The sequence below is a fragment of the Diabrotica virgifera genome, chromosome 7 (genome assembly GCF_917563875.1).
Source record: "Diabrotica virgifera virgifera chromosome 7, PGI_DIABVI_V3a".
NCBI classification, from domain to species: domain Eukaryota; kingdom Metazoa; phylum Arthropoda; class Insecta; order Coleoptera; family Chrysomelidae; genus Diabrotica; species Diabrotica virgifera.
In genome coordinates, this window is record NC_065449.1 from 126,575,017 (window position 1) to 126,589,911 (window position 14,895).

Here is a 14,895-nt window from a genome sequence, read left to right on the forward strand (position 1 = left end):
ACATTTCCAAGCAATCTTACATTACAAAGTTGTTGCTGGCATCCTATAAAGGGAAAAAATAATTATTTTGCATGGTTACGTTATCTTGAAGCTGTATTCGATAAAAAATTCTGAAACGAGAAAGCTCACTTTAATACTTATCTGGGCAAGACATTTTACTTCCATATAAAAGACATGGCGTTTCGGGCCTATTGAGCCCCACTTGCCCGGATAAGGGTTAAAACAGTAAAAGAAAACGCAGCAGCATAAGGTACTGTTAGTTGGGAGCACTCTGAAGACCACCATGTGTTCGTTGTTCTCTGATAATACCATCAATACAGATAGAATTATTTCTACGAGTATGGCTATGTCAAACGAAATAAGGATTGAGAGACCTTTTAGATGCTCTCAGTGAAACAAATGCAATTTTAGAGCCACAACCAAATACTAGGAACGCTAAGGAAGAAATTCCTCTTATTAAAAAAAGAATGGAGGGACAATTCTTGTTAACAAATTCTGCTTAATATGGAGGAGGAAGATATATGAAAGGTTGTGTTACAATACATTTAGTTTTTATCTAAGCATGAAAATAAATATTATAACCACATTTGTACTACATTTATTTTCATACAAACCAGTTTTTTATTGATTCACAAAAAATTTTTATTGATTACGATTTACAATTAACCCATTCGCAGATACGACTATATATGCATGTACTTACAAAGGGAAATTACTGTCTGCATATGAAAATGTGTCCACAAATGTGTTAATACAATATTTACAATAAAATTATATTATAGAATATTTACAATAAAATTAAACTCAATATACACATTGATATTCAAGATTAGTTATTTCCAATTTTTTGTAATTCTATATTATTTGGGTGAAAATCTTATGTCCAGAGCTCTTTGGCAAACCAAACGTATCCCCAGCAACAAATTATCTGGTTTACTTGGCATCCACATCATAAACATTAATTTTTTCCAATAGAATTATTCTGTTTTCAAATTGGTGGATATGACCAATACTATTAAATAGTTCCTGGAAATATAACAATATAATATACATGATGTTATTAATTTGTTATACAATTTTACCTGGAAAGTAGTTCTGGACATACGAAAATGTTCTCTAAATTGGATATTGAATTATGGTTTATATATATTTAATTTCATCTCATCCTTCTGGAATAATTTGAGGTAGGTACATCTGCTAAATGTATAACGGCATTTGCTAATTTCGTCCCCAAACAAAAGTTCTTCAAGAATATTATCCATTTTAGTTTAGACAGTTTCAGTTTTATTTAAAATAAAAACAAAACTGTCTAGGTTTAGGTTATAAATTATATAAACAAAGAATAAAAACATAAACAAATGGAACACAGAACACTCTCAATCGAATGTCAAACGTCAGTCGTTCACTAGTAAAAAAACTGTCAGCGTTTCAGCGCAAATTAATCGGATTGCACTCGGATTATTCTGGTGAACGCGACCATTGGTATATACCAATAACGTACGACGTAGATATATTATGTGACACATGACAGAAGCTCGAAACAAATGACTGTGAATGAAATGCCCCATTGAATAGGGCTTTTTCATCGATTGTCATAATATTAATATAGCTACGTCATACGTCTTTAGTTTGTATCATTAGGGAGTTTTTGTGCACACAAATACGTAAACGTAACGCATCTTTTTGACATATACGCTTGCGCATTAATGGTTGAACTCCCGTATCGCGATACGTATTACCTAAGGTTACGGGCTGGTACGTTAGGTTTATACGCATCCCTATCGAGCCGAAAGTCACCGAACGCACACGAGGATCTTGCCCGATTACCTACCAAATGAACATTTCATCAGCGTACTACTCGTTTCTAAACATTTTAAGGTTATATTGGTTATTGGTTTAGTCTATTTGAGTAAAATTATTCTGTGTTTGTAATTGGAAATTGAAACTTCATAATAGATTTAAAATTTTATTGTTTTTAAGTTGTCTATTAATAAAGCAAAACAAACAAATCTTGTATTAATTTAAGAAATACAGTGATCACCACAATTAATATGATAAACAAATGACCTAGTTTCAGTAAAATTTTCAAATAAATATTACCACACTATTTACATTATACCTACTGGAATTCTGATGTAGGTATACAATAATTTACAACTAAAAAGTAGGTATAAACAAAAATAAAAAAATTTTAACCTAAGGAAAAATAATATTTTTATATTTAAATAGAAGCAATTAAAACCATACAATTTCATCATTCATTTAGTTTTTTTACATTTGTATATTAATTGTATATTGTGTGAACATTGTTTTATTTTTTTTAATGTCAACGGAATTTAAAAATGACTTTACGATTTGCTTTACGTTACGTTAAGGCAGTTACAAAAACTACCTATTTTAACATTCATCCTCTACGACACGTTAGTTGCTTTACGTATACGGAGATGCGTACGTTACGTAGCAACAAAAACTCCCTATTGGCAATATCAATGGTCGCGTTCACCAGAATAATCCGAGTGCAATCCGATTAATTTGCGCTGAAACGCTGACAGTTTTTTTACTAGTGAACGACTGACGTTTGACATTCGATTGAGAGTGTTCTGTGTTCCATTTGTTTATGTTTTTATTCTTTGTTTATATAATTTATAACCTAGACAGTTTTGTTTTTAAATAAAACTGAAACTGTCTAAACTAAAATGGATAATATTCTTGAAGAACTTTTGTTTGGGGACGAAATTAGCAAATGCCGTTATACATTTAGCAGATGTACCTACCTCAAATTATTCCAGAAGGATGAGATGAAATTAAATATATATAAACCATAATTCAATATCCAATTTAGAGAACATTTTCATATGTCCAGAACTACTTTCCAGGTAAAATTGTATAACAAATTAATAACATCATGTATATTATATTGTTATATTTCCAGGAACTATTTAATTGTATTGGTCATATCCACCAATTTGATAACAGAATAATTCTATTGGAAAAAATTAATGTTTATGATGTGGATGTTAGTAAACCAGAGAATTTGTTGCTGGGGATACGTTTGGTTTGCCAAAGAGCTCTGGACATAAGATTTTCACCCAAATAATATAGAATTACAAAAAATTGGAAATAACTAATCTTGAATATCAATGTGTATATTGAGTTTAATTTTATTGTAAATATTCTATAATATAATTTTATTGTAAATATTGTATTAACACATTTGTGGACACATCTTCATATGCAGACAGTAATTTCCCTTTGTAAGTACATGCATATTAGTCGTATCTGCGAATGGGTTAATTGTAAATCGTAATCAATAAAAAATTTTTGTGAATCAATAAAAAACTGGTTTGTTTGAAAATAAATGTAGTACAAATGTGGTCATAATATTTATTTTCATGCTTAGATAAAAACTAAATGTATTGTATATATAACACAACCTTTCATATATCTTCCTCCTCCATTGTTAAGCAGAATTTGTTAACAAGAATTGTCCCTCCATTCTTTTTTTAATAAGAGGAATTTCTTCCTTAGCGTTCCTAGTATTTGGTTGTGGCTCTAAAATTGCATTTGTTTCACTGAGCCTTATTTCGTTGGACATAGCCATACTCGTAGAAATAATTCTATCTGTATTGATGGTATTATCAGAGAACAACGAACACATGGTGGTCTTCAGAGTGCTCCCAACCAACAGTACCTTATGCTGCTGCGTTTTCTTTTACTGTTTTAACCCTTATCCGGGCAAGTGGGGCTCAATAGGCCCGAAATGCCATGTCTTTTATATGGAAGTAAAATGTCTTGCCTGGATAAGTATTAAAGTGAGCTTTCTCGTTTCAGAATTTTTTATCGAATACAGCTTCAAGATAACGTAACCATGCAAAATAATTATTTTTTCCCTTTATAGGATGCCAGCAACAACTTTGTAATGTAAGATTGCTTGGAAATGTGCTTCTGTATGAGCATCATACATGCTATTTAGCCAGATACATGATGAGAATTAATACTATTATAATACATATTAAAACTAATTCAAATTACTAGTAATTTTATTAATATTCTGAATAATTATGTAACCACTTAATACTAAAATAAAAAAGTGTCCATCTATACTATCCCAACACATTTTCACCTTTGAAATCGTAAATTTCCATTCCCATTAAAAAATAATTTGTACTGTATAAGTATATTTCTTTTAAGCTTCATTTTTTTTTTCAAAATACTGCAACATGACTTAAATTATGACACAGTACAATACTTGTTTCAATATTTACATGTAAATAAAATAATCCTAATTACTTGTAAAAGTAAGGTTATAAATTTAAGAATACAGAACTCTCTCTTAAAACCAAAGTGGCATTAGACTAATTTTAAAATTCCCGCTAAAAGGAAAAAGTTAAATCTGGCAACAGTGCCGTCGTTTGCTGGACATTTAATCTCTCCCAGCAAACGACGGCAATGTTGCCAGATTCCTTTTAGCGGGAATTTTAAAATTTTATAGCAGTTTGGTTTTAAATTTGACAGTTCTGTTTTCTCAAGTCAAAAATCTTAACCTTACTTTTACAAGTGATTCTTCTTCTTCTTCCTTTATTGGGTTATATCCCTCGGGATAATTCGCCCAGCTTACACCAGGGAAATACTCTTGTCTTGCTCTGGGCAGTCGAATATTTCCAAATATATATGTTAAAGCCTCAATTTTTTTTTTAAATATATATTAGCAGGAACATCTTTGTATAGGGCCTACAGGAAAGGCAATATTATACCATAAGGGTTAAGGCTTCTATCATTTTGGAGGTCCAATATCTTTTTATATCTTTATCTTCTTAATTTTTTTAATTCAAATTTGGGAATTGATTAATTTATAAATTAAGTTTGGCTAAGTTAAGGAATTTAAGGATCAGGTTAATTCTACGTGGATTAAGGTTGGACATAAGTAGGCAAATTTCAATGGGAGTAGGGATATTTGTCATGGCTAATTCTTTATATAGGTCAAAATTGGGTGACATATTTATATAGGGCACTCAAAAATCAGATGATTTAAGGACCCAACTCGGCCACAGTCACAATATCGGTATCTTTTACTCCTATCCTGAATAGGTGAACTGGAGTAGCACAATGACCTGTCCTCATTCTAATAATGGTGGTTATATGTCTTCTGTCTTGGTATGCAAAATTGTGGTACCAAGGGAGTTTATCTATCTGACCTACAATTTTAGAGTAAAATGAATTATTTCGATTTTTCCCCTGCCATTCTTGCTTCCACTGATTCCAGATGGAATGCTTGATGTCTGGTAGAAAGTTGGAATAGTGAAGAGTGATACCAGCAGCTACATTTAAGGTTCTACCTATATTAGCTAGTTTATCAGCCACCATGTTCCCTTTAATATTCGAGTGTCCTGGAATCCATGCCAGACTAATATTAACCTTATGCTCTCTTGGTCATGAACGATGAATGTTCTGTTTCCATAGAATAGGTTGATCTGCTATTTTCTGTAAGGCACTTTTAGAGTCCGAGCAGATGATTGCTTGTTTAATCCCATTTTTCAAAATAATTTGGAGGGCATGATTAATTGCGACAATCTCAGCCGTACATATTTGGGTATACTTAGGTAGTTTACTGGTAGAAGAATAGTTGATCTCTCGGCTAAAGACACCAAAGCCTGCTGATCCTTCATCATCAACCGAGCCGTCCGTGAAGCATTTGGTGTGACTAGGTTTATCTAGAATTATTTTTTGGAGTTGAACTGAGGCAAGTTCATCTGAACGATTAGATTGGATATTTATGATTGGAATTGTTGATAATTGATGGTCTAGTTCAAAGTTATGGCATGGGTATAAGTCACTTAAATATAAGTTGGGATAAGTACTTTTAAATTTGTTTTTTAAAAGCACTAGAAATTGAATACTTCTGTTTTTCCAATGATTTTGGTTCCTTTGAATTGCCAAGTCTAACAGGTCGAGAGCGGAAATAATTGGGTTGCCAATTAACATTAAATTTTTTAATATAAATTTAGAGCTAAGCCATTCCCATCTAGATTTAAGCGAGATCTGACCACTTTCACTTAAGAGAGCATGAATTGGGGTAGATTTCATGCATCCAGTTATAATTCGGATACTTTTGTATTTAGTTTCTCCAATCTTTTAATTAAGAAAGTTGGACAATCGAAAATTACCTGGCAGCCAAAGTCCAGATGGCTCTGAATCAGACCATTGTGTACAATTTGTAAGGTTTTTGGATCACTTCCCCAATAAGTCCCACAAAGAGCTCTCATCACATTCAGGCCACGATTTACTTTTAGTTCTATTGAGTTTACATATGAATTCCACTTTTAAGTTTTTTTGAATATTTACCCCCAGGTATTTGACTGAATCCACCCAACCAATATTCTGGTTACAAAATATTACGTTAGGGGGAGAGATTTTCGTGTTTCCTTTTGTAAATTGAAGATTTGTTCTTAGACAGATTTAAATTGTGGTCTAGCAACCATGATTCCATCTGAATCAATAATTTATTTACATTAATTACCAATTCATTAAGATCACTCCCTCTAATCAGAACCAAATCGTCTGCATATTGAATTAGTTTGCATGAAGAGGGGATTAAATTATACAGGGAAAGACAATATAGGTTGAAGAGGATAGGGCTTAATGGGGAACCTTGGGGTAGTCCCAGCCTTGATTTTCTTGGGCCATGGGTTTGTCCCAGTTTGTCTTTGACAAATAGCTCTCTATCATTTAGAAGGCAGAAAATCAAATTAGCCAGTTGGGTTGGAATGTTATACTTTAATAATTTGGAATACAAAAGTGATATATTGACATTATCATAAGCAGAAGAGATATCTAGAAATATGCCAACAGTGTATTGATTTTGAGCGAAGCCTATTTGAATTGTTGAGGTGAGGTATGTAAGGCATTCCGTACAACCTCTACCCCTTCTAAATCCTAGTTGTAGTGTATTAAAAATCTTATTATGTTCCACAATCCACTCTATTCTATTCTTTATAGAATCATTAGTTACAATTATAGAATTTATTAGAATTATAGTTTCGAGCATTTTGCCTACACATGAAGAAAGAGCTATTGGTCTAAAGTTTAACGGATTATTACAATCTTTATCTTTTTTGATTATAGGTAAAATTACTGATTGTTTCCACTGAACAGGAACTATACCCGTTCTAAGACTTTCATTGAAAAGTTGAATTAATAACAAAGATCCAACAACGGGAAGATTTTTTAACATTGAGTAGGAAATCTGATCCAAACCAGGAGCCGAGTCAGATTTAATTGAGAGGGAGTTCTGATACTCGTCGAGAGCAAATGGCGGTTCTAGGGCTTGAGGAGATCTAACCAATACTTTATTGACAGCGGAAAGGGGGGTTAAGCAACATAGAATTTCGTGGGATATAGGAGTAGAGGGCAATTGTGTATATATTGAAGGTTTCGAAGCCGATACCTTATTAATTTTCTCCCTCACAACTTTTAGAGGAGTGTTTCTATTTAATTTGCTGCAAAATAGTCTGAAACTATTTTTACGTTTTGATTTTAGGAATTTTCTTGATTTGGCTATATTCTTTTTAGCGTCGATATAGTTTTCCATTGAGGGGATATTTTTAAATTTTTTTAAGGCAGACACTCTCGCAGAGACGACTTCAGCACATGAGTCATCCCACCATGGAATGTGGTATTTGGAATTATTAGGAGGGTGAAGCCAAGGTATTGTTTCATCAGCTACCGATGATATGGAGTTAGTAAAAAATTCGTAATCTTCCCTGGGAGAAGCTAAGAAAATGCTGTTTAAATTGTTATGATAAGTAGACCAATCAGCTTTCTTTAGATTTCTTCTTTTACATGAATGCGGGGGAGATTGAGGACATACACCTATCTGACATATTATGGGGAAGTGGTCACTAGTTCCAGTATCTGAAATAGTGGACCACTTGCCCACACTGGCTGCCACATCGACTGATGCCATTGTTAGATCTACTACCGACTTACTGCCTCCTGGGGCCACCAGTCTAGTTGGGGACCCATCATTGAGAAATACTAGCTCAAGTTCCTCCAAAGAATCAAAAATAATCCTACCATTGTGACTGTCTCTAGAACTACCCCATGCCTTATGATTACAATTTAGATCACCCATGATTAAAAATGGCTTATTAAGTAATTTAACAAGGGAAAACCAGTTGGATTTGGAGATAGAGTTGTCTTGTGGACGGTATATATTAAGAATATTCAAATTAAAGTTAGGGAGAAATGTGAGTTGGAATTGGACATCATGATTGAAGCCTGGATTGGCAATTTGAATTTCCCTATAATCAATATTATTTTTGATAAGATTATTAATCCGCCATAGCCATCCTCTCGATCTTTTCTGATTATTTGATACCCTCTACATCTTATAACATGTTGGTTTGAGAGCCAAGATTCGCTAATAAGGATTATATCTGGGTTAAGGTTTTTAGATTGTCAGAATTAGTGTTATACGAACGTATATTCCACTGAATAATAGTTATCGGAGTGTTAGGATTCATTATAAAGAGTATGTTTGCTAGACCAAGGAGTCAAAAGATCTCGAATCCTCAGGCTCGAGATCCTCTATTCCCCTCCGACCCTGGTTTACATTTGTATTGAAAGGTGATACACTTTTGTTTATGCTAGTCTTTAGATCTGCCATATTGTAAGGAATGGAGTATGATTTTGAGTTTATTAAGTCCCCAATGAAGGTCATGACGAGCTCCCTGTGAGATTGGTTCAGCATAGACATGGCCTGATTGAAATCCAAATGAAGTTGGGAGTTAGTGGGAAAATGTGAGTTAGTGATTTGAGAATCAGAGTGAGCAGGATTGAATTTTGAAGTCGAGGGCTCATTTATTCTTCTACCTGATGGATTAATAAGTAGTCTTTGGTGGGAGATTTTATCATAACCTGTATTTTCTTGTATTGAAGGTCTTCTTCTTTTTGGTGGAGATTGAGTGACTTGACTAAAAGGTTTTGAATATTGAGCTGAGGCTGCAGACCTCCTCTCCTGTGGTAAGATGCCATTAGAATTATTCTGATCGCTATGTAAGGGGGGGAAATCGTTTATGTTTAAAGATGAAATATTATGTATCCTAGGAACCTGCTGACTTGCAGATAGATTAGAAAAGGACATTAGATCCTTAATATCTTTTTGTCTGACTCTCTCTCTACAATTACGACTATTTGATTCATGGTCAGAAGATTTGCAGAAAATGCAATATTTTGTACACGTATTAGATGAAGAATCCTCATGAGAAGTTCCGCATCTAGCACATTTCTTTTTTCCTCTACATTGGTTCGTAGAATGGCCATAAAGTAAGCAATTTCCACATTGAAGAACAGGGCTGATGAATGGTGTGACCCTCATTGGTAGTTGATATATGGAAATTTCTTTAGGAATAGTTTTTCCTGAAAAAGTTATGCTAATAGTTCCCGTGGAGACAAATTCAACCTTTGAATCCACTTGTACTATCCGGTTCATTCGCTTTACACTTAATATCTTACATAAAGCCAAGTTGGTTTCTGATGCCTCCTTTATTTCTTCCTCTGTGAATCTTTTATTAACTCCCCTTACTATACCCCTACAAGAAATCTGATGAAATGGAATGAACACGTCATACCCTAGGGCTTCCCAATCTTTCCTCACAACGAAATCGTTGGCTGCTTTTCTAGTGGCAAATAATACCCCTATCCTGTTTTTACCTTTTCTACTGATTTTCGTGATGTCTTTAATTTTTAAAACAGAAATAGATTTAGCTATACTTAACACGTGGTAATCTCCAATATTTTTATCCTGACCCTGGACAAATACTTCATAAGGACCTATGTCGGTCTCCGAAAATAGTATTTGTTTTTTTCCTTTAAGACTTTTCTGAATAATTGGAGGTTGAGATTGACATTCATGTTGGTTGATTTTATTAGGAGGGTCAGGTGGTGGAGGAGGATCGGGAGGAACTTCTTCCTCCATCTTATGCGGCAGATTGACGAATTTAAAATCTATGCCAGTCGATGCAAATTAGAAATTAACAGGGAAATATAGATAGTTTTGGCCCTTACCCTTTGGATGAGTCGTCCGTTCACCTCGAACGATAATCACAGATTTGTCTATTTTAAGTTTTCTTCCAAAAAATCAAATGTCAAACACAACAAAATTCACAACAGATATTCACTGCGAAAAGAAGCCGAGGCTGTTCATCCCAGCGGACCTCGACTTCTTATCAACGATAAATAAAAAATTAACAAGAATTAACAACTGTTTTCACACTAAATTAGGTTTGATGAGGTTTTTTTAGCAAAAATTAAAAACTGTCAACTGTGACGTTCATTTAATATTCTTTTAGAACAAAATCTTTTACAAGTGATTATGATTATTATTATTATTTGATTTACATGTAAATTGAAACAATATATATTGTGCTGTGTCATAATTTCAAACTCATTATGTTGCAGTCTTTTCCAGTTGATAAAATTGCAATTCAAAAACTTTTAGGTAGGTACATGTAACTTCCACATTATTTATTTTTTAAGTATTAAGGTTGATGTTGATATCAAAAATTTAGATTTCAAAGATAGTTTTATATAGGTAGATACTAATAGAGTAATACTAGATAATAGATTAGATACAAAGTAAGCTGTAAGTGGTATAACTGCCCATGTAATCACCTGTTATGTTGTTTTTTTAGATTTGCACTGTATGGATGGCACAGGAAGAGAACAAGACTACAAGAACATGAAACATCTTATTATGAATGTATATGTATGTGATCCTCAAAAAATTATTTTACAAAACAAGATAGAGAAAGAGCTTTAAAATCCCAAGGATCCTGCAAAATGTTTATTTGGTGTACTAGTCGAATAATAGGATCTAAAAATATTGAAACTATTTTAAAACACATTACGGGCATGAGGATGATATAGACCACATACATAAATACCAAAATCAGATAAATATCTCTTCAAAGTTTATTTTGAGACTTTCTTCAAAAATGTAAGTAAAATATTTGCATATCGACGGCGGAAAGGCAGGACTTCGTAACTGAAAAAATTTTATAACATGAGTTACTTCAGTTTTCGCTTTAGAATAAGTGTATCGGCAGCTATTAAACAGCGATTACAGCTGGGAAAGTTTCCGGAAGGCTTCCAAAAGGCTTTCCCAGCTCTAAAAGCTGTTTAATAGGTGCTGATACACTTATTCTAAAGCGAAAACCGAAGTAACTCATTTTATACAAATTTTTCAGTTATGAGGTCCTGCCTTTCTGCCGTCGATATACACAATATAATTTAAAACATGAATGTTACCACTAAACCACTTTTTAAATATTACTCATGAATATTTACTACAGTTTACAATTTCAAACTAGTGTGTTTGATTCTCCTATACCTATATTTTACTTTTTTAGTAAACTTCAGACTGTTCAGGATAGCATAGGAGGCAAATTAAAAAGAATTGATTTACTTACAAGAAAAGATATGGCCAATTTGATGGCCAAGGCCATCAAATTCACTCAAAAAAAAAAAAAGAAAAGATATCACAAACATTAAACTCTCTTATGGCATTGATTTGAAAGATGGGTATATGTACAATGATGATGCAACCAGTGTTTATTTTTGGGTTCAATGCTTACAGACTCATGTCCAATATTATTTTACAAACAACAGGGCATACTAATGGATATTCATTGTGAATTTAACATTTATGATTTTTGTCTTATTTTCCTTAATACTGTGCCAAAAGGAAATGTTAATTAAGTTTGGTAAATCCTTTATCGCAATCGATAGAACTCATGGGCTCAATTCCTATGACTTTGAACTTATTGATAGTATTAGTAAAAGATGAATTTGGGAATGGATTTTGTACTGCTTTCTTATTTTCAAATAGAAAAGATACCTACTTTAATTTACCAATTTTTTTTAAATACATGTCTGTGTTGGTATTATATGTATAGTCAAATGTTTTCATATCAGGCATAAGCGACACCTTTTACAATGCCTCGTCAAATGTAATGGGTATTGCTCCTAATAGACTGTTAAGTGCCTGGCACATAGATAGGGCATGGTAAGTAAATCTTAATAAAATATTTGATTCTGAAAAAAATCCTATTATGTATACAAGATGTATTAATGATGGTTTAAAGAGTATTAATAGCTTTTTGAGTAGACTTCTAAGTGATGCAGATACTTACAATTTTAGTAAGTATTTCCAGTAGAACTACTGCAATAACATCCAACAATGGGGCTATTGTTATAGGAAGGGGTTGTGGAATTAATACCAATATGACCATTCAAAATTTTCATAAAATTTTGGATAAAAGGGTATCCATTAGTTGTTATCAGTTAAATTTAAAACTTGGCACTCATGGAGAGCTATACCATAATATATAATAGGTATATCTCATAATATTACATCTCATATTGTTCACTACAGTAGTAATGAGTGAGCCTGCATACACAGAACCATAATAATATATTATAGTTCGTGTATGCAGGCTCACTCATTACAATAGTGAGCAATATGAGATATAACATATTATAGTATAAGTCTCTGTGCATGACCAGATTAACATGTTTGGTGCCCATCTCGAACAAGCTCCACTTGGCTGGTACCACATACTTAAATCATTTATTTAGTTACACAGTACTACTCACATAACTTATGTGTCATCAGTACCTTCCGTAAAACCTTCGTGATGCTACCCATACGTCATGGCCACTGAATGTGTTAAAGCTTGTTAATGTAGGAGAGTTATACTAAAATACACTGTGTCCGTAAAGTATGGAACAAATTCTTTTTTAGCTAAACAGAGCATTTTAAGAAAGAATCCTGAAACACGTCGATTTTTGATTTTAATTTACGGTGTTTTAAAATAATATTCTGATATACAGGGTGATTTACTTTCGAGTAATGACGTCACCGTCATTTTTTTTTAATGGAACACCCCAATTTTGTCTCAATTTTCGGATTACTCTAGCTGAGCTGATTCCAAAAATGTATCACATATTGATTCAAATTGGTACAGGGAGGACAAAATACAATAGTTTTGTGTATGCTCATATTATTAAAGTTTAATTAATTTTTGATATTAAATTAAAATATTCAACTAAATAATATCAAAAATTAATTAAAATTAAAATATAATTAAAATATCAAAAATAAAATAAGTATTTTTGAAAATATTGTTAATTTTACTAACGCGTTACTGTATGAACACACACAATTCTATTGTATTTTTGTCCACCCTGTACCAATTTGAATCAACATGTGATACATTTTTGGAATCAGCTCAGCTAGAGTAATCCGAAAATTGAGACAAAATGGGGGTGTTCCATTTAAAAAAAATGACGGTGACGTCATTACTCTAAAGTAATTCACCCTGTATATTAGAATATTGTTTTACAATACGGTAAATTAAAATCAAAAATCGACGTGTTTCAGGATTATTTCTTAAAGTGCTCTGTTTAGCTAAAAAAGAATTTGTTCCATACTTTACGGACACAGTGTATATATCTTATATTATATTGTCTTAAATAGAAAACATATCTTATTTAAATTGTATCCATGATTTAATGAAATAAACCTTTTAATCAAAAAAGTGTTGTTTACTTGTGTACACCCAGCAATATCCTGATCATAGATAAATAATATAGTATTACCGGATCCTGGGGCCTGATTCTAATTCATTTCGACAGTCGCAATTTCATTTCGACACCGCCATGACAGCCGGAGAGTATAGCGATTCTTGGGGATATTAACCTTATCATGTTGAGACTGCTCAGAATTTGGGTTGGCGCTTCGGTTTCTTGGATTTTGTTGATAGCCTGGGAAAATTATCGAAAAAATACCATTTTTGGTAAAAATTATTTACCAGCTATTTTATTGCTAAAATCGAATCTTAAGATTGCATATATTAGTAATATGGGGTATGACAAGTCCGCAGAAAGTGTGTTATTTTATTTATAAACAAATTAGCACTCCTAAATCTTCTTTTTTTTTCAATTAGTGGTCTGTAACTCCTATAATTTTTCCTTTGAGCCAAAAACACTCAAATAAAAATTCACCGTAATTTAGTTCTGCACAAAGTTATTTTTTTTCCGATTTCCTTCAACAAAAATTTTACTCAGAAAATCCGAGTTTTCCCAAAAAATCTGCCATTTTCAATTAAAATTTTAGGGAAGTACCTAATTATTTATCAATAATTAAATAATTGAAGACATGAAAGATTTATTATAGTAGATTATACAGAGGGGCTAAATTATGGAATAAATTCATTTCTTTAAAACGGACGATTTTGCAGCAAAATCCCGAAAGAGGTCGATTTTTATTTTTAAATTACAATTTTTTGGCATATATTTCATACTAGTGACGTCATCCATCTGAGCGTGATGACGTAATCGATAATTTTGTTAATGGGAATAGGGGTCGTGTGGTAGGTCATTTGAAAGGGCGTTTAATTCTGTATTCAGTAATATAAACATTAATATCATTAGGTATTTATACAGGGTTGCCAAAAAAAATTTTGAATTAAATTAATTGGCGCAAAAAGAAGAATGTATGTAATTTATTTAACTCAAAATACATTGTACTGCTGTCAGAAAATAGAAAAAAAGGTTTATTTCACAAATAAACATTTCTTTTCGCTTAAATTAAATCACAAACAGCCTCCCTCCTACCTATTGGCAGTTTGAACTTTTAATTTAAGCTAAAAGCAATGTTTATTTGCAAAATAAACATTTTTTTCTATTTTCTGACAGCAGTAGAATGTATTTTGAGTTAAATAAATTACATGCATTCTTCTTCTTGCGTCAATTAATTTAATTCAAAATTTTTTTTGGCCTCCCTGTATAAATAATGATATTAATGTTTATAATACTGAATAGAGCATTGAACGC

The 14,895-nt window shown here is 32.4% G+C and overlaps 1 long non-coding RNA gene across 1 annotated transcript; it reads right to left on the reverse strand.

Annotated features, from left to right (window-relative positions):
* Positions 1-617: 617 nt before the first annotated feature.
* LOC126888109 (uncharacterized) lies at positions 618-1,480 on the reverse strand. Its single transcript, XR_007699395.1, has 2 exons — positions 1,083-1,480; positions 618-1,026 (listed from the first exon to the last, which is right to left on the reverse strand). It is a non-coding gene; the product is annotated as an uncharacterized LOC126888109 (long non-coding RNA).
* Between the last annotated feature and the right edge of the window lie 13,415 nt (positions 1,481-14,895).